Source organism: Onychomys torridus, chromosome 16 (assembly GCF_903995425.1).
Source record: "Onychomys torridus chromosome 16, mOncTor1.1, whole genome shotgun sequence".
Lineage (NCBI taxonomy): Eukaryota > Metazoa > Chordata > Mammalia > Rodentia > Cricetidae > Onychomys > Onychomys torridus.
The window spans coordinates 23,772,148-23,799,832 of record NC_050458.1 but is presented as its reverse complement, the minus strand read 5'-3'; the positions used below and the strand labels follow the sequence as shown (position 1 = coordinate 23,799,832).

Genomic DNA, 27,685 nt, shown 5'->3' with positions numbered 1-27,685 from the left:
GGAGCTAGAAAGGTCTCAGCAGCAGGATCATGACAGGCTACTTCCCTTCTAGCTTGCCTCCTGTCCCCTCCGCCTAATATACCCACCAGCAGCGCCTGGTGCCTCTTCCTCCATAACGACTCCTGCTCTAGTGCACTGACCAGCCCCACTCTTCTGACCCTGGCCCAGTTACCATTGCCTCTTTCTGGGTCTCCTGCTTTGACACAAGCTTACCAACAGTCCAGTTTTTCCAGCGTGATATTAAAAACAAAGCAAAACAAAATAAAACAACAACAAACCCAGGCAGGCACTGGGATGAGAGCTCAGTGGGCAAAGAATTTGCTGTGCCAATATGGGAACCTAAGTTTGAATTCCCAGAATGCACACAAAGCCAGGCAAGGTAGTGTGCATCTGAAACCTCAGTGGTATGTGGGGAGGTGGGAGGCAAGCTAGAAGAATCCTCAGAAGCTCATGGACCATCCAGCCTGATGTGTGCAGTGGTGAACAACAAAACCGAGACCCTGTCTCAAACAATGTGGAAAGTCAAGACTGACACCCAAGGTTGCCCTCTGACTTTCTTAAGTGTGCCATGGCATGGGTGTGCCTGCATTGACATATGTGTACATGAATCAAACATACACATAATAACAAAAAATATAAAAATATATAACAGATCGTGTCTCTTTGGTGCCAGTGGCTTCCCATGGATGTTGTACTCAGGTGCATTTTGCATGTCCCTTCCACTTTGTTCAGGGTCATTGCATCTGCCTTCTGAAGGGGTGTCTATAAGTGCCAACCTAAAGAACCAGAGCCGGACATGCAAAGCTCAGGAAAGGTGGGTCAGGACCCAGTGCAGATGTTACCTAGCTCCATATGCCCCTCCTATACTCTTTGGTCTCGATGCCACTGGTTTTCTGCAACCCTTGAACTCCCATGAGGACCAGGCTGCCATGGCCAACTTGACTCCCGTGACATGGGATCCGCTTCAGCTTCTTTGTTTGGGTCCACCGACCAGAGCCTTGGTCCCCGGCTTCTCTAGGACTGCCATTGCAGAGGAGAGGTGTTGCTAGCAGGAGGGACTATGACCCATGGAAGATCGGAGAGGGAAGAGCTGATGCATTACTAACTCTCTCCACTCCCGGTGACAGGTTCTGAGACACAGCACAGTCAGTTCTGCTATGATGCTTGAAAACAAAACAGTGCTCCAACTCGAGATGCATTAGAAGACGGTTATGCACTATGTGAGTTGGGCTTTGCTTCTGCCAGGCTTCAGCTGACCCCGAGTCCTTAGAACGTCTTCTCCCCCCCCTCCTTTTTTTTTACGTGCACAGGATACTATGATGTCACCACTACTTCCTGAGACTGGCCACGTGGGGAAGGTGGTTATCTCAGAGGCACATTATGATAGTAACAGAATGCATGCATACCCCAGAAATATGCCAGCTTCCTCAGTTTACCCGATGAGTTAACAGTCACATAGTCCATAGCTGGCACTGTAACTCTGGTCCCAAGTCACTGTCTTTCTGCCACTTCACAGTCATTCATCAGGTGCCACCTTTCACTGGTTCAAGGAAGTGGGTCTTTCTGCAAAGCAAGGTGCCACCACGCTCCTTGCCCTATTTGTCTATTTCTAAACCACAGGTGACCCGGGTTTCCTGTTCACAGCATTATGTCCCTAGCCACGTCTTACCTGTAGCTCTGTGACTTTGCATGTGCAGTTTTGTGGCATGGTGCCTTGGGGGACAGGTACCCTGCATTATTGTGTAACCAACTATGCTCCACACGGCCGCTCCAAAGACCCTATGAGTCCCGGTAACTGGGGGAGTTCCTCATGGGATGGTGGGGTGGCTGAACACTGCATTCATGGGATTGGCATTCTTCCGACTTCCCTTTCCCTTACTCTCGTTCTTGCCTGGGTCTAGAGAGTGTTCCCTCCCATCTCTGTCTTACCCATCATACGAAGTTATGAGCTTTGTCTCAGCCTCTTTTTTAAAAGGGGAACCAAGGCTGGGACAGTGGACCCACATGGGGAAAACAGTAAGTACATAATTCTGCCAAGAACCCATGCTTGGTGCAGCCAAGGAACAGGAAGGAGCAGTGGGGTTGAAGTCTGGGAGGTGAGAAGGGATGTGGTTGTAAATGAGGTTGGAGAGGAAGGGTGGGTGAGTCCTTTACAGGCTGGGCAAGAAGCCTGGAAGTCAATCTCCGTGTAGTGCAAAGGTATAAACAGTTACAGATCTGGGAAGAATGAGATCTGACTTAATTGGTTATTTGTTTATTGGTGTTTGAGACAGGATTTTACTTTGTGGTTCTGCTGGCCTGGAACTTGCCCAGGCTGGCCTCAAACTCATGGCAATCCTCCTGCCTCACTCTCTGGAGTGCTGAGATGGCAGGTACAACCCATCATAGCTGGCTTTGGTTTGTATTTTAAGAATTATCCATTTGGTTGAGCCTTGTATGGGGAGACCCTTTCTAGTGCTCTGGATGAGAATGTCCCCCATAGGCTCAGATGTTTAACATGTGATCTCCAGTGGGTGGCGCTGTTTAGGAAGGCTTAGAATCTGCAGCTTTGTTGAAGGAAGCATGCCACTAGAGAGGGACTTGGAGAGTTCAAAGCTCCCATGCCACTTCCAGTTCACTTTCTCTACTTCCTGCGTGCACTTTAGGGTATGAGTGCTCACCCACCATGTCTACTACAGCTTGCTGCCATGCTTCCCATCACAGACTCTAACCCTCTGGAAGTCCCAATGAACACTTTCTTTTATAAATTGTCTTAGTCACGGTGTATAATTACAGCACCAGAGAAGTAACTAATATATCCATTATGTCCAGATGGGAGATGGAAGGTACCTTGGACAGAAGTGGTGATTACAAAATGATGATGTAACTGTTAAGCCTGGGGAGGAAGAAGACATTCCAGGGACCTAAGGACACATTTTGTGTGTTTCATTAATGTCAATTTTTGAGCAGGTCATTACTCATTATAGAAACAAAGAAAAAACTTTCAAAAGGAATTGAAGATTTGTAGGAGGCAATGGATCATGGACACAAAGTCACAGTGTTTGCAAAAGTATACAGTTTCATGTACACGCACGTGGGCACGCACACATAGAATGATGTCAGGAAAGGCTATTGTTTCCAATTTCCCCCTTTAAGGGAACAATAGCTGCAACACGAAAGACCACAGTGCAAAGTTTGAGTCTGAAACACAGCCAGAGGAAAAAAAAATTAATCGCATTGGGGAAGAGGCTACCGCAGGGCCAGATGAAGACTGAGCTTTTAATGGAGTGTCTGATTCAAAACCACTAAAATCAGAACTTCCAGTTAAGAGTTAGGGACTCTACTTAAAACAGCTCTCTATTTCAAGTGGGACATGGGAGCTGGGAAGGAGATTGATTTAAGTTAATTAAATCTAGGGCTTAATGAAGTGTTTGTTCTCGGATACACACTCTTGCATGGCTAATGTAGGTCTGGGTGCATAGCATGATTACATTTACAAGCTTAAGGTTGTAAGGAGGTGGGGGTGTCCATTGGACCCATGAGTGCAAAGACTTTTAAACAGGGAGAATCATAGAGTGGTGGATGAGCGACCTAGGGTGGGATAGAGCCCCTTCTCAGGAGAGTCAGGGTGGGGACAGCTGGTGTCTCCATACTGCCTCTCACCAGCAGAGTGGTCTTGGACAAGTGATCCATCCCAGAGGACTTTTCATCTTGTCACATGACACACCTAGGGTGGTTCCACCCCATGCCATGGATGACATTTGTCAAATCATTTTTTTTCTCTTCGTGCCTTAACATGCAACGGCAATGCCAGGCGGGTGCTCTTTCCCAGGTTTGCTGAGGTGCTGCTGTGAGCACGGGTGTGGGTGTGCTCACTGAATCCTCACAAAGCTCTCAGATGCAAGCATGGTCACCCTGCTCTACAGAGGAGCAAACGAGCAGGAAGTTAACTGGTGAGATACAGAAGGATGTCCGATTCTGATCAGTTAGTGTCAACCTTCACTTCTGCCTCCTCAAGGGGTAGGGCGGGTGGTGGGGGTGGGATACCAAAACCTAACTGCTCTGGCCTCAGTTTCCCTCTCTGTCCAATTTGGAAACTCCTCTCTGCCATGCTCTCTTCAAGAGAGAGAGGCTACAAGGTCAAGGCACTTAAAGGGTTGCATGGACGGGCAAGCTTTGCTAGGGTTGGAGGCTGATTACTCCAGTCTAGCCCCTTTCGGTCCCTTTACCTGGATTCTCATGGCAAAAATGCCCTGTCAGCAACATCGCTCCTGCATAGAAGGACCCAGGTCAGGTTGGCCACCCGGTGTCAATATCAAGTGTTGGGACTTGGAGGACACCACAGCTCTCTGAGTATATGAGTGACTTAACTTGTCTCTGTGACCCAGTCCCTGGCAATAAACAACTTAAGGAATGGAGGGTTGATTTTTGCTCTGAGTTTGAGGGGTTGTTTGTTTGAGGGGACAATGTCCATCATGGTGGGGGAGGCATAGAGACTATGACATCACTGGTCACAAGGAGTCTGCTTTCCAACTAAAAGCAGAGAGGCATGCCTGCTGGTGCTCAGCCCACATTCTCTGTTTTCTTCGGTCTGGGACCTTAGCCCGTGAAGGATGGTGCTGCCCACATTCAGGGTGGATCTTCCCTTTACAGGTGAATCTCTCCAAGAATGTCCTCAAAGATGTGCCCAGCACTGTGTCTCCTAGGTGATTTCATAAGCTGACACTGAATCTGAACCACCACTCCGAGTCACTTAGGTTATGTCTCCTGTATCAGTAGCTTCCTGGAGGCCCACAGGACTTACCAGCTCGAATTCCCACAGTCTGAAGATCAGACTCCAGATGTCATTGGGTTAGCAAGATCCCAGGCCTGCGGCATGGCTACTATGGCATGGCTTCCACAAGTCATGGTCTCTCACTTAGGGGCAGCTGGATCTCTAGTTTCAAAGGGACAACAGCAACTCTATTTTAATCCCTTTTCTGCCCTTCTTCCTACTGAGCAGAAGTGGGAGAGCATACCAGCTTTGGAACAGTCAGCCAGCTTGTGTCCACAACCCAGCCCTACCACAATGGGACCTCTCTGGAAGCCACACTCTGTCCTGAGCCTCGGGCTCTTCCCTCTGAAAGTACAGAGACCACACTGAGGCGGCTGGGCGATAGCGCTGTCATCACCCCCCCCCCCCCCCCCCCCCCGTACCCATGCTCTGTGACACGGACCCAGTGGAGTTCTTTCACTGTGACTCTGCTTTGTGATTGGCTTGGAGAGAGTAGATGTTGGTTAGTGACGGTAACCGAGGCACCTTCTCTTTGGACCCTTACCCTGCTGTCATAGGTCATGCCCTGGTAAACCTGTGCAGGGTGAATGACTTACCCAGCTTCGTCTTTTGTCAGGTCACCCTAGGTCAAGCAGCACACGCCAGTGTTCAGTGACACGGATAGCCAAGACCACACTCCCCTAAACTAACCTTAAATATGGAAGCCATCTCATCCCAGGGAGGCCACTGATCGTATGCTTCAGATTTGGGAGCTGACTAAACATGTCCTCCTATGAGGCTTATGGGGTTGTTTGTTACAAAGCACTACCATGGTAATAAATAACCGAAATGGCCAGAGAAGGGATTTTAAAGACTGGAGCATGCTATAACTCTATGACTTCAAATTTGTTGCACAATTTGAACTTTGCTCTCTCTGCTTGTCTCTTTGCTCTGGAAAGCAACTGGCAGGAGCTGTTATTTTACACACACACACACACACACACACACACACACACACACACACACACCCATACAGACATTCTTGTGGTGTTCCACTCAATGAAATCTTGAAGAAGACAGAATAGAAAACTACAAGTTTTATACCTCCCTTCTGCCTCCCTCTCCCAACCCATTTATTTTAATAAAAATCCAATGAATACTCTAAATAAACAGGTCATATTTGTTTAAGACAAGCTTCCTGCTCGTGCCAAGAATCTGCCTCTTTAACAGTCAAGCCAGACCACGCTTCCTCCTTAAACTGCAGCCCATATCTGCTGCTGCCGCCGGCTCCCCCTCATACTGCTCCTCCACGCTTGAGTCCCACCCTGTCTGTGGACATGCATGGCTCCCATGGTACCTATGGCCACTTACCTAGATGGTTCTTAAGACCTCATCTAGAGGTCCTGTGACTCCACATCACCCCAGTTTCCTCATTTGCAAAGTGAGGGCAATGATGATGATATAGTCTCACAGACTTGCCTGTGAAATTTTAATGAGATTAGCATACGACTCCAGCTCAGCCTTGGGGTTGGAGTAGAGGAAGCATTTGGTACATGTTAGATACTATAATTGTATACTTGGTAACATGGAAAAGGAGGTCCTACTTAGCATCAATTTTCTGCTTGGCATCTCCCACTGTTTTAAATACTCTTTTTTTCTCTCATGTATTTATTGCATTTTGAACCTCATGGCAACTCTCAGTGAAGACAGTGCTGCATTCCCATTTCATGGATGAGAAAACTGAGGTACAGAGAATTTAAAGAACTTACCCAAGAACATACAGCAATGAAGCTACTACATTGTTCTCTCCATCTTAGTTATTCATCTATCTTTCTCGTTGTGAATCTAGACTGTAACGAGAGCTTAGTACAGTGCCTGGCACACAGACTAATGTAGTGATGGAGGTGGCCAGAGCATGGTCTTTTCTCTCTTGACACACCCCTTGGAGGCAGGGGTCTGGATCGCCTAATCTCTGCACCTGCTGCTACTGAATCAACTGGGTCGGACAGATGGTGCTTTGACGAGGAGGCCAAGGCTGATTCTCAGCCTGGCGCGCACACTCTGGGCTCTGCACACGCTGTCTTACAATTCAGTTTTGACTCGAGACACAGGAAGCAGAAAGGCACTCAGCAGCCTCAGATGAGCTATCAGGGGTGGGTCAGCAGCTTGGTGTAGAAAGAAGGATTTAATAATGCTATCATGCTACCTTGCCCTCACGGAGCCGTTGTGACATCCTGCATTTAAAAACAGCGACAACCTTCAATTGCCATGCATAACCCATGTCTGGCCTCACAGTGGCTCCTGGCCCTAGAACACCCACATTTTCTGGTGATACACAGTGTACAGGGATCTGGGGACTCATGGCTTTGTGCAAAGATGTCCTTATGGACCCCTCTAAGCCCTCTGTAGAGCAGTCGGTCTTACCCGCCTGTCAGAGTGTAATTTTCATTAAATATTAAAGAGCTGTTTGTTAAAATAATGTCGTCATGGTAACAGAGTTGGGTGGGGGTGCTGGAACAGCCTGGTGCTGCCCAAATTGCAGAGTATTAATCAAGTGCTTTGCGCTGTGCAGTGAGCATCCCTTTGAGCTCTCTGGTGAGATTGACTCTGGAGGGTCCAGGCGCTTGGAGCTTGCAGCTGTCGGTGCCGAAGATGTAGGCGCCCATGAGGTCCTGGGGCTGAGCTGTGCTTGTTGGATGGGTGGATGGACAGATGGACAAAGGAATGAACGGCAGAACATACATTCTAGCTGTTTAGGGCAGAGCTGTTTCTGACAGATCTTCTGTTTTTTCATTTGCCCTTTTACAGTGGAAAGGAGTTTTGTCAGAAAGTTGGTGGAAAAGAGATAGGAAAGCAAATCGGGGGGCGGGGGCAGGACTTCTTTTGCCCACAGGGAGCTAATGGCTGCAATGGGGAGGCAAAGAAAGTAGATCAGAACCAGGCTGCTGGGGTCAATCTCAGCTCTGTGTACTGAGAAGTGTGACCTGCTCCCCCAAACCTATAATCCCACATACATTGGAGGACCATGGCTGTGCTGGTTTTATGTATGTGGATAGGTGAGAGATTCAAGACAATGCCTTTCAAGTCCTAACCACCCACTTTACCACCGCTGGCTCACAGCTGCTATGGGCCTCACAGCTCTGGCTGCAAAGGTCATCGAAGTCACCACTGAAGGATGATTTCAAAGGTGCATTCATGGTTGAGAGAACCCAGTGGGCCCTGATAACTGCTCAGGCTCTTTCTTGGAAGGGGCCAGATAGATGGTGGTCATACACCATCATCTGGTTTGTGAGGGTAGCCACCAAATGGTCATATGCTTGAAGGTTGGCCTCTAGGGTAGGGATGCTGATGGGTGGGGCTCTTAGGAGACGTGGCTTAATGGAAGGTCATCAGGTCATCAGGAGTGCCATCCTTGGAAGAGATGAATGCAGTTCTCTCAGGACCTCTATTCGTTGTAGCGAAAGTAAGGTGACATGATAAGAACAAGCCTGACTTTCTCACCTCTGGCTTCCTGTCTTGCCAATTGTCTCTTCTACACATACTCCTGCCATAGTGATTGTGTCTACCAAGAGCCTAAGTGGATTAGGACGCTTGATCTTGGACTTTAAGTCTCTAAAACTGTGAACTAAACAAACCCCCTTTCTTTATACGTTATCCAGACTCAGATTTTCTGTTATAGCAACTGAAAATAGACCAATATAAAATTCTATAGAATAGTAATCTTTTGTTTGCAGTGATTTTTTTTTTTTTTTAAATAAAAACACGCAAACATTTTTAGCTCACATTCTATACATTGCAGGCTGGCCCCTGCCATAGCTTCTTAGGAGGAAATACAGGAAAAAAAGAAAACAAAGTAAAAGTGGTCCCTTCTCTCCCCTAGAGGGTAAGAGAGGGGGCATTGGACATTGAGCCACACCATGATCCCTGGGGCATGCAGCTGGCAACAGACTTTGGAGCAGCATCAGAGACAGGAAGGGGACAGCAGGAAAGGTGCACACCCAGTAGACCACTCAAAGCATCTCTGTTTTTGGAGGATGGACTCAGAGCAAATCATTGCATCCTGGTTCCATCATGCAGCTACACTAGAGCCTCTGACTACAGCCCCTGCTTCACCTCTAGCCCACATGACTCCCTCAATGAGCATAATAGGGACCAGATCCTTGCTGTGCCCTGCCCAGCACAAGGACAGGCAGCTTTATACCCATCACTGGGTCTTTATGACCACAGGGTAAGGTTTGTCCCTGCCCCCATGTAGCAGATGGGGAGGCTGAAGTACAGCGACCCCAGCAACTTACCCAAGGCCACAAGGCTGGTGGAGAGCCTGGGCTTGAACCTGGCAGTCTCCACTAGGGTCCCTTCCCTTCAGCACACATCCTTAAATTCCCTCGACATCACTTTAGTTGACCACCATTTACTGAACACCTACTATGTTCCAGGGCCTGTGCATGCAAGGACACATTTGTTCTCACAGCTCAGCTTCTGCTTGAAGACTCTTAAGGCCATCATGGGACATGACTCCTAGTCACTCTCCAGCCCCCTTCCTCCTCTTTCCCTTTCCTTCCGCTCCCTTTCTGCCCTCAAGCAGTGTCCAGGACTCCGCTGAGTACATACTCTGCACACAACCACTATCAAACACTGGCTCTTCATCCAGGCCAGTCGTTTCCAAGACAGGGAAAACGCCATCCCCAGGCCCCCATAGTGCGTTGCCCTCCAGGTCAGCAGTTCTCAACCTGTGGGTCTCGACCCCCTTGGGGGGGGTGTCAAATGATCCTTTCACAGGGGTTGCCTAAGATCATCAGAAATATCAGATATTTACTTTACAATTTGTAACAGTAGCAAAATTACAGGGTGTAGTGGGTAGCCATTCCAGCTTTGATCTGGAAGTTCCAACCCCCACTGAGGCTTTGGTAATGGTCACGCCTACACGGTGGGGCTGAGAGAGGATACTGAAGACCGAGGATCGAGATTCGAGGAATCTCTTTGGTTCCTGGACCCTGGACGCTGGAGGTAGACCGAGCAGAGTTCTCCAGAGAACACTGCCGAACTGTGCCATACCATTGCCAGACCCTACAACCTACTTATCCCCTCATTTGTAAGTTAGCCCACAAAATAAACCTTCCTTTTAACTGCATGGAGTGGCCTTAATAATTTCACCAATAACAGTTATGAAGTAGCAACAAAAACAATTTTATAGTTGGAGGTCACCACAACATGAGGGACTGTGTAAAAGGGTTGCATCATTAGGAATGCTGAGAACACTGCTCTAGGCCTGGGGAATGCTTTCTGCCACTACCCTGAGGGCACAGCAGCTGGTCGCTTATAGTCTGCCCTGCATCTTGGATCTCACTCCTGCCTAGTATCCTCATTTGGGTCTAGAGCCCCATTTTTCTCCTGTCCAGCAGGTAGGGATTTGGTCACCTGACTTTGTGGGAGCAGTCTTGCCCCTGTCAAAGGACCCAAGCTTCTGAATAAAGCCATCTTCATATCTCTGGCATCTACATACTTGGGTTGTCCCACCTATGCCTCCTGTGGGCTCTGGAAACAGGGTGGTGGGTGCCCCCCTTTACATGTTTCCTAGGCTTTTTCTTCTACTCTGCGCAATCAGGATCTTGAAGCAAATCCTCTGATGGCGTGACTAGCAGGAAATTCTTTGGAAGTGTTATGGGAGGAGGGATGGCTGAAACATCCCCCAGAAAACCTCCCATGATGCTTTGTGTACTGTCTGCCCATCATGTTCACGAGGCGTTCAGGATTACAGGTGTGCATCAGGGCTGTACCGCATGAGCTAGTCACAATGGGACACAGGAGAGACCCAAGGTCATCTCACTCAGTGGCCTCTGCAATGGCCACCGGAAGAAGAGACATTATCCTCCAGTTTTCTCCTCTGTCCTCGCCATCTTCCTACATCCTGCCCTTTGAAGGTTCTATAGGTCATCACAGAAGAGAGTGTAAAACACTGCTTTACCAAAACCTCTCAAGTCAATATTTTCTGTGGACATTTGTCCCACTTTTCCTTGAACTCTGCCACTGATGGGGAACTCATTATTGACCTAAGTTTTTCCTTGCATTTGTGCATATCTCTTTTGTCAGGGAATTTTGCTTAGGTCAAGGCATTGACAGTATCCTCCACCCAACCTGCTCCTTCCTACCAGGGCTAATATTTTAGCTGTGCAAGGGTGGCTTTGCCTACTGGCTGAGCCAGGCAGTATGCACTCTGTTCTAAGACTATTTTTTTTTCTGAACATAACTAACTCTAAAAATATGCCCCTGGCCTGGAAGTCTGGGTTTCTGTCATCTGTGCAGAGAGGGGAGAGCCAGCCACCTGCAGGCTCATGGCTTCTAGGGAAGCCCTGGAAGGAAGCCAGCAGATTTTTGAGAGGTTCACACCTGGAAGCTTGGCTCTGCGCTGTGTCCAGGTGCCCATGGATGGAAACACAGTTGCAGGGCTGCCTTTCCCATGCAGCTCCTACCTGTTCCTGACATCCACCTGGGCCATGTGTGACCACAGCCAAACACAGTATCACTTACCAGTGTCTGCTCCGTGTTGCTTACATCCTGGGAATCTTGCAGCCTGATTCCCAAAGCAGCCGGTGTGTGGAGACCTGCAAAGAAGAGAAACTTGGTGTGAGAATCAGGGTACAGCAACTGGGTATCCAGCTCTCTCTCCCAGCAGGACTGAGCCATAGGGAAACTGGGATGGAGGTGGGATGATAAAAATGAACCCATAGAAGGACCCAGGTGTTCATCAAAGCAACTTCCCAAGCTCTAGGCTTTGTGGCAATTCTGAGCTAGAGAAACAATGGTTAAAAAAAGACCCCAACCCCAGATGAGTCAGCAGCCTGTGGCAAAGAAGAATTTTTAGGAGGGTGAAACCAAAGGCAGATCGCTTGGGTGTGGAAGGGGGTTTGGGCTTCTCTGGCTTCACCTAGAGTCTCCTTAAATCATCCTTGCTTGTCACCAGCAGCGGGCTGTCCAGAGCCTCTTTTTGGTACCAGCAAAGGGAGAAGCTCAGTGTTCAGGCCTCAAGCAGAAAAGATACGGCAGTCCGTACAGCAAAAGCCCCCAGAGTGTATTGAGAGATTCCTGCCAAACACACCCTGTGTGCTTTGAAAATTCCTCTGGAGAGCTGTAGCTGGCAGAATACGGCGTGTGCTCCGTGCTCCTGATGTGTTCCCAAGATGGCGAGTTGAGGCCTGGGCCCGGGGGGCTCTGCAGTCGGCCAGTCGGGGTGCCTTATGAACACATGTGGGGCTGCTTATGGCTGTGAGGCTCTCACCCTTTGCTCCCCACGTCTAGGACCCTCAAAAGCCAGCTTGTTTTTTCTTGTTTCCCTTTGAACTCTGAGGTGAACTGAAGTTTCTCTGTTCTCATAGGGACACCCTTTGACTGGGGTAAGGAGAATTATCGGGGTTGTAGTTAGGGTTTACTGGGTCTTTACCACACTTCCCACACTTGCTCTTGACACACCTGAGCAGGATTCTCGCTGTTCTGAAGATGTGTTCCTTTGAATAGCAAAGAGCAAAATCACACCATGTGAGACTTGCTGGGAAGACAGCTGTGGATTCAGAACTTGCATTTTAACAAGACCCACTGGCGGCTCCTGGGCACAGGCTGTAAAATGTGCTTTATTATTCTCTCAATCGTGGGAAGAAGTCTGTGACCACTCTCCAGGTGAGAAAATGGTCAAGCAAAGCAACAGTTGGCTGCCATGGCAATTTGAGCTGGTGAGGGGTAGAGCGGATTGAATCCATTTCTATTTGCTTTTGGAAACTGTGTTCCTTTCTACCACACTATCTGTGGGGCAGGTAAAATCAAAGGGGGAGGGGCGGGTAGGCCATGCTTAGTCTGAGTGGCCTAGGGAAGAGCAGTCTGCTGAAGAGTGTGTGTTGGGGATGTGTGTGATCTCAGACCAGGGATGGTATTGCAAAAAGGGGAGGAACGTGAATACAGAGGCAGGGGTCCCTTCTCAGTTACGTCAAGAGCTGGCAAAATTCCCAGGTCTTGGACCATTCCCCTCTGGGAACACAAACTTCTGCACCGAATCACAGTGTCTAATTGATTCTGATTCTAAGGAGTTCTGATCTCTTTCCCAATGTCCACAGAATTACCTATCCCTGAGAAGAGCCCTCCCCTTTCCCAAGGAGACCAGGTAGCCTTAGGGTTCAGGCAGGTGGGGGCAGCTCTTCTCCGATTCCAAGTCCAGATATATGACCAGAGGCCTCTAGCTAGTCATGATGGGGAGAGGGATGTCACACATAATTTTTTCCCCTCTTGATTAGTGACATCCTACTCCATATGTTTTTCTTCCAAACTCTCATTATAAGGTGGGTTTTCACGGGACTCATGGGTAAAGGCAAAGTTGGTTCACAACTCCCATAGAGGTCATGATTGTTACCTTTCTCAATCTCAAGTGAGCAGTCGACATCCTTAATTTGAAAGTTAGGCATACCACCCACAAGGGATTGGTTCAAGACCCTCTCTGGATATTAAAGTCCTTGGATGCTCAAGTCACATAAAATGGCATAGCATTTACACTTAATCTTCCCAGATCCTTCTGTATACTTTCTATCGTTCTAGATGACTCATGACGCTCAAGAGGATATAATGTTATGTCACTAGTTGGTGTAATGTATTGCATAATGACAAGAAGAGGTCTATACATATTTGGCATAGGTATGATGTTCACCCCCAACCCCCAGTATTTTAGATCTGTGGCCCATCAAATCTGCAGGTGCAGAACCTAAAGCTACAGAGAGCTGACCACATCATTTGTTCTTCTGAACATGCTTCCGTGGTGGATTTGCTCCTCTAAGGCACACAAGGAGCCATGTCAATAAAATGCAGATGTTTCCTTGGTTCACACAAATATTCTGCCCCACCAAACACCAGCTGTGGGATGGGATGCAAAGTGCCCTGACAACGGAGCATAGTACGCCACACTGCATGCCCACATGCCTCTAGCTTGGTGCCTCCTTGACTCCGTTGTGGTCACATGGAGTTTCAGAAGGTTTTCCCGAACCCCATGCAAAAGCTGTATAAAGTTGTTCACCTGGCAAAGCTTACAGCTGCTCTGCCACTGGTTTCCTGTGACTTGTCCACATTTCTTCAACCTGTCAACCTCAGTCCTTCTCCAGCTACCTTCCCTCAACTTCCACCATTTCACAGAAAATTGTTTGAGAATTATATGTATGCATATAATGTATTTTGGTCAAATCTATCCCTCATTTATTTCCCCCCAAAACTCACTTTCTCCACTACCACTCTCTTCTCTCAATTTCATGTTCATATATATATATATATATATATATATATATATATATATATATATATGCCACTGAATATACTTAGTACTGCCTATATGTGCATAGGTAGAACCATCGACGGAGCATGGGCCACTTCTTAGGTCCTGCATCCCTGAAGAACACTGACTTTCCCCCTCCCCCTCCCCCAGTGACTATCAGGTGCCAACAGTTCCATAGATATGGGTGGAACTTCATGAGCTCCTCCCCCATCCATGCTAGGATTCTAAGCTGGCTTGATCTTGGTCTTGTGCATGTGGTTATGGCCACTGTGAATTCATGTCTGCAACTGTGGTGTCGTGTCTGGCAAATACTATTTTGCTGTAGACGTCTCCTCCTTCCCGCTCTTGGAATTGTTCTGTCTCCCTTTTCTGAGACAAACCCTGAGCTTTGAGGGGAGGGTGTGACATGGCTGTCCCACTTAGGGCAGAGTGTAGTGGCTCGTGTTTGCAATCCCCACACTTGGAAGGGTGAGCTAGCAAGACCACTGTGAGTTTGAGTCCAGCCTGGGCCATATAGTGAGGTCAAAGCCAGCCTGGGCTACAGGATTAGATCCAGTTTCAAAAACCAAGCATACACAAATCCACATAGGGTGGGGTCATTCCACACACACTACCCTTTTGGTTTTCAAAACATGATGATTCGGGCTCTGAAGTTACTGTTGTATTTCTTCTTTGTTTTTAATTTTAAAATGTATCACACCACATTAACTGATGTTGTTCTTACTGGAACTAAGTTATCTTGCCTGAACTATGCATTGTTACAGACTGGCATGTGTTGTGAGTAGTCTGATGTTCCCCAAAGCTCTGAGTTCCTAGTTTTTGAGAATACAGAATGTCTACTAATGACCACATTATTTTCTTAATGCACAGAATTGCCTGCACTGTGGACATTATGCTGTAGGCACACTAATTGAACACGGGATGTTAAATGCTATTTTACTGGGCCAGCGAACATTTTTGATATCTGTCTGTGCCTGATTCTATGCTCAGCACCAGATAGACATCAGTAAAACCCAGTTCCTATTCCCTTTTTAACCCCTTAAGAAATAATGTATGTATATGTTTGAGTGTGTGTGTGTGTGTGTGTGTGTGTGTGTGTGTGTGTATGTATGTGTGTGTGTGTATATGTGTGTATGTGTGTATGTGTGTGGGTGTATGTGTGTGTGTGTGTGTGTGTGTGTGTGTGTGTGTGTGTGTGTGTGTGTGTGTGTGTGTATGTAAATGCACCTGACGTGAGTGCTGGGAACTGAACTCTTCTGGAAGAGCAGCAAGAGCTCTTCACAGTTAAGACCTTTTCAGCTACCCCTAGTTCCTACTTTTAAGAAAAAGTATAAAAGGGGGAGTACAAATAATCAATTGTGATTAAATCCCAGCACGTTGAGGTGGTGCAAGGTGAGAGCAGCCACTAGATTCCTCCTGGATAAATGTTACTCCCCTACCTTGTGACCTAAGGCCCCTCTCCCCTCCCCACCCTATCTTGTCACATTGTGCTCTGGCTCATGATGTCTTCCAGCTCCAGCTCCTATGCTCTGGGCAGCACATTCTGCCCTCCTTCTTACACTAATTACTACCATCTCACCCTGAAGTCTGATAGAGGTATTACGTAGACCTGCGTAAGCAATGTGTCCGCACCTGCTATTATTCAAAGTTATTATTTGAGCAGGCAGCCACTTGAGCACAGAGTAGCTCAGTGATTTGGCTGAGGTCCCACTGGCAGGGACTCTCAAGGCAGGAGAGGCTCACAGAATCAGTGCTCTGGTTTATCCGTGGACTCAGCCCCCCCATCATCCTTCTAGAGAGACAATGGTTCTGACCAGCATGGCAGACGGTACAGTGTTTGGAGACACAAGGCACTGGGCAGCCCTGCTGCTCTTGCACAGGCCCTCTTTGCCTTCAATGATCACTTCTTTCTGTGTACCTTGGAAGGCCATGTACACAGCCCGCCTCCTCCTCTAGTGTGGGAGGGATGTTGGGTGGTGGAGATGATTGTGTGTGAATGGCAGACTCATCAGGAGACTATGAATGGGCGAAAGACTCTATAGTGTCCTCAGATCTTCAAATATGCATACTTCCTGCCTGCCTGGCCTCAACTCCTGCCACACTGGCCTTTTGGAGCAAAATGCTGCTGGGAAAAAGAAATCTGTAGACAGAATTTTCCTCACATGGCTCCCCATTTTGCCTTTGGGCCTATTCAAGCTGCCTAGTCAAGACAAGGGGTGCTTTAAAGGTTTGCAGAAGATAGACACCCTCTGCTGGGGTGCCTTCTTCTAATGTAGCTTATTCCATGTTTATTAGCAAATATGAACTCTAGCAGGAAGAAAACCTGCTCCGATAAACCTGGTATTGCATTCTGAGCCAAAAGTGCCCCATGGAGAAGAACAGCACAGAGGAGAGAGCTGTGGTCTCTGGCTGGACCCAACATATAGGAAGTTTGGCGTCAAAGAAGGTAGACGCTACATACTACTTCTGTGGAGCTCAGCTTGGTTATCACTGCACAAGCTGGAAGAGTGGTCATAACCACCTGTTCCAGATGCTGTCCCACCTCACACACAACACCAGCCTTCAATCCCAAAGAGCATCACTACAGAGAATGCTGCCTGCCAAGCCCGACCTCATGTTTTCTCTCCTCTTCAGAACTCTGATGAAGAGCTATTCTCATAGCCAGGTCTGAGGGAAATTAGCTAAGCTACTCAGAGATGGAAGTTGAGGTAGGATTCAGTAATCCTATCCATCTTCCCCAGCAACTGTCTCTTTGACCTTGATTCTGTGGCCTAAGTTTCTGGAATACTGTGCCATTCTTCCAGCAACCTAAGTGTCTTCTTCAACTAACATCCTCTAGAGGAGAGCTAAGTTGAGAACGGCCCTGAGGTTCAGGGATTTAGCTTGACATCTTGAACATTTTTGAGAACTGAATTATACTCTAGGATTGATTTGCTTTTGTCTGAAAACATTTCCTTTGGAGCTCGAGAGAGAGATCATCTGGTAAGATGCCTGCCGTGCGAGTTCTATCCATGACCCTACGTAGAAAGCCAAGTGTTCAGATGACTCTGTAGTTAAAGTGCTTGTCTCAAAGGCAAGAGGACCAGAGTTGAAATCCCCAGAACCCATGTACATGCTGGCTGCCCATGGAGGCTTGTCTGTGATCTGAGTCTTAGAGGGTGGAGACAGGATCCCTGGGGTAAGCAGTGTTCCGGCTCTGGGTTTGACCAAGTGACCCTGCCTCAATGAATAAGGTGGAAAGATTCCAGACATCAACTTCAGGCCTCCATGTACACAGGCATGCACCAGTACCTATGCAAACATGTGTACCCACATACATGGAACACATATGCGTACACACATCACATGCATACACCCATACACCTGAAAAAAAAAAGGGGGAAGCCATGCATGGTGATTCACATGCTTGTAATCCTAACACTGGGGAGATGGAGCTGGGAGGATTACTGGGACTTACTGGTCAGTCATCTTACTTAGCTTAACCATTGAGACCCAAGACCCATTAAAAGCACCTATCTTAAAAACTAAACAAAACAAGGTGGGCAGTGCTGGACATTCAATAGACTTCTGGCCTCCACAGACATGTTCATGCACATATATACACACATACATATGTGCACCTGTAAAATCATGAACATACAGACATACCCACAACAAAAGAGGGAGAAAATACTTTCCCTTCAGAGTCGTCAAGTACAGTCAATACTTGATATGCCCCACACCAGGGAGGGGTAAAACTGTCTTTGTTCCAACTGTTTCTTAGCTTTCTTACCACCTCTTTACAGGGGCATAGACTACAGGCCAAGCTGCGGATAAGGTGAACCCTGGCTTTACTAGAACGGGGACAAAGACATCAAAGCCATGATTGTGCTGATCCTAGCAGAGTGCCAAGGCTGCGAGGAGAGCACATGAGGCCACCAGAGATTGAGGCACCTTCCAAGAGACATGCAGCCTACGGGTCATGGAGGGGGAAAAGTTGTGCCAAGGAGGGAGGGAGTGGGTGCCTAGCGTGGGGGAGACATGAGTGCCCCAGGGTCTGGAGGGCAACCAGAGTGGCTGTGGTGGAGAAGGCTAGAAAAGGGTGGGCGCCCCCTGGGACATGAAAGACCTTCAGTAAATGGAATTACCGGGGAGAGAAGGGAGGCTACCAATGACGTGGATTCTGTGTTTGGGTCCAGGCTCAGGGTCTGTCAGAAGTGTCTGTTGAATGGGAAGCAGCCTCCTCTTTACCTAGGTGTCCCGTCATTTGAGAAGCTCTGCCCAGAATTCTGAGATCTCCAGACAGAGAAACCACAGTGCTATTTGATTTAGGTAGAGAAGAATTCTCCTTGCTCAAGCCTCCTTTTGTCTGGCCTGGAGGTTCTGGCTCCATTGAGGCCATTGGCAGGTGTGTGGTGCAGTGGAGGTGGGGTGGAATGGGGAGGGGTGGGGGTGAGAAAACACCTCTGATTACAGCTCCCAACAGTGCTGGGAGACTGGGAAGCCATGAGAACCTTGAACCCTCACATGAGACACAAATGTGAGCTGGAAATTCAAGCTTTCAGGGCAGACAGTGGTTTCTTTCTTTAAATAAACAACTCCAATGTAGACAGCATCAACTGGGAAATTTTCCATAATCTTCAAGAAGCAGGGGTCAAATCTGGGTGATGGAGGTTAGATGGAGTGCAGGTCTCCAAGGAAGTCATGACCTGTTAGGACTTGCTGGCATCACCTCTCAGCGGGTATACCTGTCTCCTCCTGACTGTGGACCCTAATCTCTTTGGTCCACTGAGATGGTATGTTCTGGCTAGAGACTAACAGATGGTGTCTTTTATTCAAGAGCTTTGTGGCTGGATGTTTTATTTTGTCATCTACAAAACTGAATAGGATGGAGATTAAATTGTATTATAATTAGCTTTGTAATTATAAGTTTTCTGCCTCTCCCCTCATCATAACTACCATTTGAACTTGGGACTTGAACTCGGGTACGTGACAGCACCTAATAAACGCTGATTCTGCTTTCCTTCTTCAGTACGTCCTTTATTGTTGGGCCACATTTAACACAAACCTGGGTTTCCACAGGCTGTAAGATAAACCCGGCAGAAATTCTATTGTTCTACGAATGGACAACAGAAAGGAAAAGCTGCTATCTGTGGGCTTTTCCCCAACTGCACTTGGTTTCCAACCCTTTATTAAATAGCTTAAGTATTACTTGCCTTCAGGGTCAAAATGAAATTGCCAGAAGTTTTCACTTTGCCCTCATAAATGATTCTCACTAAATTCATTAAAAAAAAAAAAAATGTGTGTGCGAGAGCACAAATATGCTGACTCATAGCTGGCGAAGCTCTTGCTCTCCCTCTCTCCTTAACACAGTCCAAATTTGTCCACTCACATGAACTGAGTAACGAGTGCTTAATGCAGTGGCTAGCCCCAAACTGCTGAGCAGTTAAACTGAAGACTTAAGGCTTCACCTCCCCACAACCCATTTCCCTGGCCTTGCTCTCGCCAACGTGTAACCAGGGGCACACCGCCCACTGGCCAGTGCATACACATAGCAACTGTAGGGAATGCCAGGACCAGAAAAGATTTGGCAGCAAACCGATGCCAAACTTGAACTTCAAGGCAATATGGTATGGCTTTAAAAATGGCAATAAAATTCTGTATCAGGGACCACCCAAGCTGAGCAGCCCCGTAGATGCTGTCACGCTGGCCACTGAGGGAAGCATTTTGGCCTTCGTGACTCATTAAGTCCTCACAGCTGCTCAGGCAGGTGCTATGATTATCCCTCATTTACAAATGAGGACACCAAGGCACCCAAGTGTTAATAACTTGCTCAGGTCCTACAGTGTGCAAGGGGTGGAGCTAAGACTCACAGACCCCACCATTTCTTCTAAAAGGCCAGAGTTCTTCCGCATAGAAGACTTACTCCATAAATACCTCTCCAACACTACAAGTACGAACACCATGTCAGGTGTGGAAGAGGAGGCTGGAGGAGGTGGATATGGGAAGGTGGTGACGGGGGTGGTGGTGGTGGTGGTGTGGGGGTTGGGAGGAGCTTGGTTCTTGCTTTTTGTGAGTTTAAAATTGCAGAGAGAAGCTAGACTCTATGCACAAATAAAGGAGGTGAGAGCATGGACATGGGGCCATGAAATGGCATGGTAGGGAGGGCCTGCCAAGATGACAGTGCTGGCTAGGATGACTGCAAGTGTTTGGTGTAGAGGTGCCGTTTATTCTGGATTAAAGGACTCACAGGATTCAAGCAGGAGGCGGTCAGAGGAGGTCTTGCTTCCTACTGGCACTGCCTCTTGGGGTTCCCATCTTGGTTCTGAGTTAGGACCCACTCCCCCTTGAGTGGCAATGTCATTCCTGTCGTGACTGAACCTCCATAGCTAACAGGAGAGATGTGCAGGCAGAGAGGAGTGGGGAAGAAGGTATCTGGCAGAGAGGAGTGGGGAAGAAGGTATCTCAGGACTAGAGGATATTAGAATGAAGAGACAGGCCTGGTCAGGATGAGAGCTCCAGCCTTGTGTGTGTCTGATTAGCTCTGAGAAGGTCCCTTCAGAGAAGGCTTCACTTTCTCCTTCCTACAAGGAGGGTGATGAAGGAAAGGCACTGATGTCCCCAGTTGGGTGGAACCTTGGAGAGCTCCCAACTTCTCTCTGTAGATGAGGGAATCAAGGGCCACAGAGGCTTCATTTGGGGAAGTCCTTGGAGTGGAAAACAGTTGTGGTATGAGGGCCCAAGTAGTTCCTTTCACCCACTTTTCATGTGTTCTGTGGACTTCTGAGAAGTTCAGGAGACTGTGGGCATGACATGAGAAGAGAAGAGGAGGTAGGTGTGCCTCAACTGGTTCAGTGGTAGCAGCTTTCCCTACCTCAGGGTCTTAGCAAGTGAGGGACCCCGAGAGGAGCAGATCAGGTCTCCATTCTGGGACCCACCCCTTCTTTCATATCTTCCCCAAAGGGACCCCTGCCCCATACTCAGAAAGTTTCTGGGAACCCATGACTAGTTCTCTGTGGCCATAGCTTTCCCTGACAAGATGTACATCTGGTAGTGACTCATACACTGGATTTCTGCCCAAGGCCGTTCATCTTGAGTGGAGGGAACATTCTCTTGAACTGACAACCTGCCCACCCTGCAGGGACAATGGAGGCTGCCTTTGTCAGCCAATGCTGATGTCATCCAAATGGTGCTCGGGCCTCCTTGCCTGGCTTGCCCTAAGATTTCAGTGTCCCTCAGATACCGTATTCTTCCTCCAAATTTCCCTCCCCTGGAAGGCTGGCCCCTCCTCCCCATCACCATCATTTCTGCTCCAACAGCCTCCCGAGTGCCCTCCAGTCCTTGCTCCACTGCTTGCTTTTGAAATCTCATTCAGCCATGGTTTGCATCTCAATCCTGCTACAGACGGGAGAGCTGTACAGCAATCCTTCCCCCAAGTGTGGCAGACTCAGAGGAGGAGGTCATTTGTACTAACCACAGCAAACACAATGGATGCCAGCACCTGATACCAAGTGTGCCCACCACTGGCCCTCATACCTCGAATTCTCTGCCTAAGGCCCTGTATCGCCATTGGCTTCTGGTCAAAGTCATGTCCCCAGCAAGACCTTCCTGGCCTCTCCTTCTGACTTCCTCCCCTGGGCCCTTGTCTTGCTATCAGTCTAATTTTCCTATGACACACACACACACACACACACACACACACACACACACACACACACATCAAACTACTGATTTTGCCCAAATAGTGGCTTGCTGGTTATCTGTCACTCCAGTAACAATAGGTGCCAGAGAGCAGCAACTCTGAAAAGCAAGCAATCAGAGGAGCGAACAGACAACCTACATGCAGAATGGGAGAAAGTCTTTGCCAACTACATACACATCCAACATGGCATTAATATCTAGGATTTATCCAGGGCATTACTATCTCCAAATACTAAACACCAAGGACAATCCAAATCATCCAGTCAATAAATGGGCTTTTGAACTGAATAGGCAGTTCTCAAAAGAAGAAATACAAATGAATAGTAAACATTTGAGAAAACAAAAGCAACCTCCTTAACCATCAGCAAAATGCAAACTTCTTTGAAATTCTATCTCACAACAGTCAGAACGATTATATATATATATATATAAAGCAATTCATCCTGGTGAGGATGTGAGGAATGTGAAATCCTTATATTCCACTGGTGGGAATGTAAACTAGTGAAGTTACTATGAAAATCAGTATGGTGTCTCTTCAAAGAGCTAAAAACAGAACTACTATAAGATTCAGCTATACTACTCCTGGATATACCACTCAAATTATAAATTATACTTACACAATGGTTTTTAAGACTATACTATTTCGAATCAGTCTAGATGCCTACCAATTAAGAAAACCGGATAAAGAAAATGTCACACACACACACACACACACACACACACACACACACACACATTTTACCCAGCTACAAAGAATGCAGTTATCTCGTTTGCTGGAAAATCAATTGTGCTGAAGGTCATCATGCTAAGTGAAATAAGCCAGGCCAAGCAAAGTAATTATTGCACGCTTTCTTTCTCATATGGGAATATGGGAGATCTAGATTTAAGTGTATATAGATGTGTGTGTGTGTGTGTGTGTGTGTGTGTGTGTGTGTGTAAGTATGAGATTATGAGGGGAGAAAGAGGTGTTAAGGGAGAGATGAGCAAGAGAAGGATAATAGAATATGTATGATGAGAAATCAGAGTGCAGGATAATTAGGGGGGAGAACTGGACCAACAAAGAGGCAGCAAGGGTTGGGGAGAGTATAGCGTGGGTGGGCAAACAAGAACAATGAATAAGGACACGTGTATGAAAATGCCTTAATGAAACCCATTGCTTTGTGTGCGAGCTAAAATAAGAAGGAAGAGGAGGAGAAGGGAGGATGAGGAAGATGAAGAAAAATGCTGTCGGTTGTTACCACCAGATTTACAGAAGTCCCCAGAGGTCCAGGTTGGTACATTTGGTGAAGTGTAGCTCCTTGGCTACACTAAATGGTGTTGCCTGGCATTGTGGATGTGCACTAACCTGGCTAAGCACACGGACCCTGTGTGAATGGTATCACTGTCCTCATTTTAACGTGAGGCTCTAAGAACTCAGAACTTCAACAGTTCCCTCTGATCTTTCGGGAAATAAGTGGCTGAGATGCCCATCAAAGCAGAATTTATCTGACAGGATAGCTCATGATCTGAATTGTTAAGACTTTCTTCATGGACCCAGAGATGAGAAAGCCACTTTCCGCCAAGCCAAATTGCCAGTAAAGAGCTTGTCTTCTTTTCCCCATCTAAGCACCGGCGAGGCAGAGAAACACATGAGGCCCCAAGGAACCCCTAGGAGTCTCAAACTAGTTGCTCATGGTTCAAATTTCAGTGACAAATATGTTTTGCTGGTCTGGCACCAGACAGCAGAAAGGGACCAGAAGGCTCTGGGGAGGGCCATGTTTTCTGTCATTTTGCCGTTAGCTGCCCTCCCCCCTGCTGCTGTCCTGTGTCTCTCAGACCCATGAGATGTGTAAGGGGCCTGTGGCACTATTCGACAGCCACAGAGGGTGCCCTGGACAGAATGAGAGGCCAGAAACATAAAGGTTATGGGAGAAGTTGAGCAGAAGAAGCTATGTGGAGAGGGTGGGGTTCGCCTGGAACACAGAAGATGAGTTGACCCAAGTGTCTGCAAAGCCGAGAGAGTCAGGAGTCTAAGAGGGTAGGGCCAGAGGGAGGATGTGGCTGAGCAGGCTCTGCAAGGTTGACAGAGGGTGGGGGAGGAGGGGAGCCAGAGCATTCAGCACAGCAGAAGCAGCGGGCACACAGGGTATGAGTGCCACACCAAGGAATCTGGATGTTCTCCAACAGGACCCAGAACCCCAGACAGCATCCCTCAGGGGCTGATCTTGCTACTTCTTAGCTGTGTGATTTTGTATAGGTGAGGATTTAGGGCCTCAAGTATCTTCTGCCTAAAGTGGGCATCAGGATGCTACGCATCCCAAAGGGGTATGTATTGTGAGGGTGACAAAGAGATCAAGAGGGAGGTGACCCCAGCACAGTTCCCGGCACACACAAGTGCCCAGTAAAGGACAGTCATAGTATCTTTATACCCATGAGGGTGTGGCAATGGAGGGAGGTGGGAAGGAGACTAGAAGGCTGGGATGTCGACAGTGACATAGAAAAAGGTCTGGAGATGGACCCAGGAAGTAATCTCAGGGGTAGGGAGAGGTGTGACTTTAGAATACCTTTTCCAAACCAGGTCTCTGTTTCCATACCAGTGCTAACAACCCTGGCTGTGTGCACATGGTTGCTGTGAATGAGCCAAGAAAAGATGTGAGACAGAAGTCAAGGCACTTGGAGCTTCCTTCTCCTATAGAGCCGTGTTCAGAGGGGAAGCGGGTGCCGGGGCTCTTATTTCAACAAACCATGGAGAGAAGGAAAAACTAAGGAACAGTGGCACAGCAAGACCCAAGCGAGAACTTGATCAAAGGGAGCCGCGGCTCAGACCTTTCCACCTAGCATCCTCGGCTGCGCCTGGCTCACCCCGTTCCACTGGTCTTTTCATTCACACCAATGACTCAAAGCTCCTACCACATTCTCGGTCTCCCAAAGCATAGGCGTTTCAGGCTGGGAAGTATGAACAAGTCCATTCCCCCAAATTCAGCAAGCTGAGAGTCACCATTAGAGCCGGTGACAATGTATCCTCAGGAGACAGCCTGACTTCTCCCTCCAGCTCAGTCTGACTGTCGCTGTGTGGCTTGACAAAGTTTTCGAGTGTCTCTGTGCCTAGCGTTAACTGGGGCTCCTAGCTGTGCTTTCTGCCAGAAGTGCCTTGGGGAATTAAGTCAGCTCTAGGTAGAATGTGCTGGGAACATTCCAGATGGCTGATAAGATTAAGGAAATAAGAGCTACTGCCATTATTTTCAGACACAAGTTATTTTGGTGACCGAGTGAAGAAAAAGCGACCCTGTCTAGTCCAGTGCTCTTTATGTCATGTGACGTTGATGTATTTGATTTCAATCAACATGCCAATGCAGGCACATAGGTGGACTGATCTGTCCTGGGAATAAAAGACACATTCATGCCGCTTCCTATCCCATCTTTGGAGTAGCCTGGGCCACCAAGGTCTGCTGGTGACTGCCCTAGGAAGTGTTGCCTCACGGCTTTCTCACCACCTCAAGTGGCATCCTCCAGAGAGGCAACAAAAACATTATTTTCAAGGTTTTAAAATCTAAGCAGGAAGGAGACAGAGGTGAGGGAGGGAGATTTGCTTAGAGCCCTGGGCACAGCTGCCCTCCACCTGGGACTTGCATATGGTATGTTTCCCTTTCCAAATCTTTCATGCACACACCTTTATTTGTGCCTCATAACAGTCGATGGGTAAGAGCCGGTTCTAGAATACTAGCTGGTTCAGGACCTGCTGCTGTTAACATTTGCTAGTTGGGTAGTCAGAGGGGTTATATTTTCGGAGATGCTGACAGATGAGACCCTCACAGCACCGACATCATCAGAGTACTGGGAAATATGAGGTAATTCATGCAAAGCCAGAGCCTGGCCCTTAATAATTCCTGCAGTGATGAAGTATTTACTGTGATTCCAATATGTGCCAGGGGCTCCCAAGCCATCAACACAAACTCCTTCCCCCTGGTAGAGTCTTAGAGGCAGGAAAACAAACAAACAAACAAACAAACAGGTAATTCAACAAGCAAATAAGCATCAAACATCACTTATGGTGGGTGCTTGGAAGGAAAGTCAAGACAAATGGAAGAAGTTCATTGGGACTTCAGTAGCTCTGATCCTCCAGTGATCAGGAAGGGCTGCTTTTCTATTACATACTTAATTTTTATTAGCCTATACTAATTACATATAATTATAATACTTTATACATCTACATAATGTGCTTTGATGCCATCCATTCATCTTTTATTTTCCTCTTAGCCCTCCCCCATGATCTCCTACCTGTTTCCAAATAGTTTCTGTTTCTATTTTCATGCTTTTGTTCCCATGACCCAGTGAGATTCTTTAGAGTTGCTTGTAGAGCACAGGTGAGGGTTATGTCCAGGAACACGAGCACCTCACCAGTGTCTACACCACTGAAGAAAATGTTTCTCTATTCCCAGCAACCCAGAGACTGGTGAGGCCCTGTGAGGCCCTCTCCCTTGGCAACCAGTGACTGCCCATCAACTATGAAGGACATCTTTTAAGCAGAACCCGAGTTCAGGGGGCAGAAGCCCACAGAGATAGCGGGGGGGGAGGAAGGTTTCAGGTTGATGGAGTGCCAGGTAAAGGCAAGGGCAGGTGTGCTGCACCCCAGAACCAGTTACAGGCCAGGGGGCTACCACAGAGTGATGGTTGTAGTTGATTGTGGTAGCCTTGGGTGTGGGGGGTAACAGAAGGACTTCAACTTTTACTCTGAGCAACACACAAATCAAATGGAGGGTTTAGGATGGTGGTGACTGAATTTGACTTATGATCTCTCCCCCATAGGCAAACACACTATTTATTAACAGTAAAGACCTACAGACTCATTTCTTCTTGGACATGCCCATGGTATGGGCAGGTTTCTTGGTGTGCTGACCTTGGATGTGGGGTCCCAGAAGAGGCTCAGCCTTCTGTAGGCTCTAATTGGCTTCACTCTAGGTCTTTGGTTCACTTCATTTTAGTTTTGTTTTGAGATGGCATGAAGCCCTAGCTAACCTGGAACTTGTTATGTAGAACAAGCTGGCCTCAAATTTGCCAGGGATCCTCCTGCCTCTGCCTCCTGAGTGCTGGGATTAGAGGTGTGTGCCACCATGTCTGGCCCCTCCAGGTCTTCAGAGAGCTCAGAACCTGGCTGCATTTTCTATCCTTATATCTTTCTGTCTATTCAAGAAACAGTTTGGGATCTTGTCCTGGTGTGGATGCTAAATGATGATCACGGTGCTACCTCATCCTTTGTGAGTTCTTCAGACCTCTTGGTGAGGTCGATGCTTGCTTCTCAAAATGCCACATAAGCATATATTCATCCCAGACTTCCCACTGGATTTGAATACTTGCAAAACGTTTTCTAACTTCTTACCAACTGCTAGAGGTGTGGTGGTGGCTGCGGTAGTGGTGGTTTGGAGTTCCTATAAAATAGCTAATCTATGAGCATGCAAGAATTGGAGAGTGGGTGTGAGCAAGCAAGTGGTGAAGGGTGGAGAGGGCAGGATAGCTAATGGCTGCTACCATGTGACTGTGAAAGAGGGTGGGTTTGAGCAGGGACGCAACCAGAAGCAATGTCATCACCCTGCTGGCTGCTCAAGTTTATGCTCTTTAGTTCCAGAGGTACCACCCACACCCATCAGAACATAAAGGGCACCCTACTAAAGGGTCAACGGAATAGGACTTGGAGGTCAAGTTGGTGGCAGTGCGAGGCTGATGATAGAACAACCAGAGCCGGAACTGATACGTGCAACGGAGCGAGCAAGGCGATGAAGAGATGCGAACTACTGGCTGAACATGACTTAACAAAGGTCGCATTTTTTTCCTGATACATTGCATCCTGGGAAAACACTTCTTTTATATGTGGTGTGAAGTTTGGGAAATCTCAATGAGAGTTGGCAATATTGAAGACAACTATGAATGAATGATGGCCCAGTGAGGACTCGGGAGGAACAAACTCTGAACATTTGCTGCTTGCTGATCACCAGCCC

General features: G+C 47.7%; 1 protein-coding gene across 2 annotated transcripts in view; it reads right to left on the bottom strand.

Annotated features, from left to right (window-relative positions):
* The window catches only part of Zhx2 (zinc fingers and homeoboxes 2), a 153,751-nt gene that overhangs the window by 73,463 nt on the left and 52,603 nt on the right, over positions 1-27,685 (bottom strand). For both annotated transcript variants that reach the window (XM_036208657.1, XM_036208658.1), the window contains exon 2: positions 11,261-11,334. The gene's annotated coding sequence lies outside the window, so the exon portion shown is untranslated. The remainder of the gene's footprint in view (positions 1-11,260; positions 11,335-27,685) is intronic.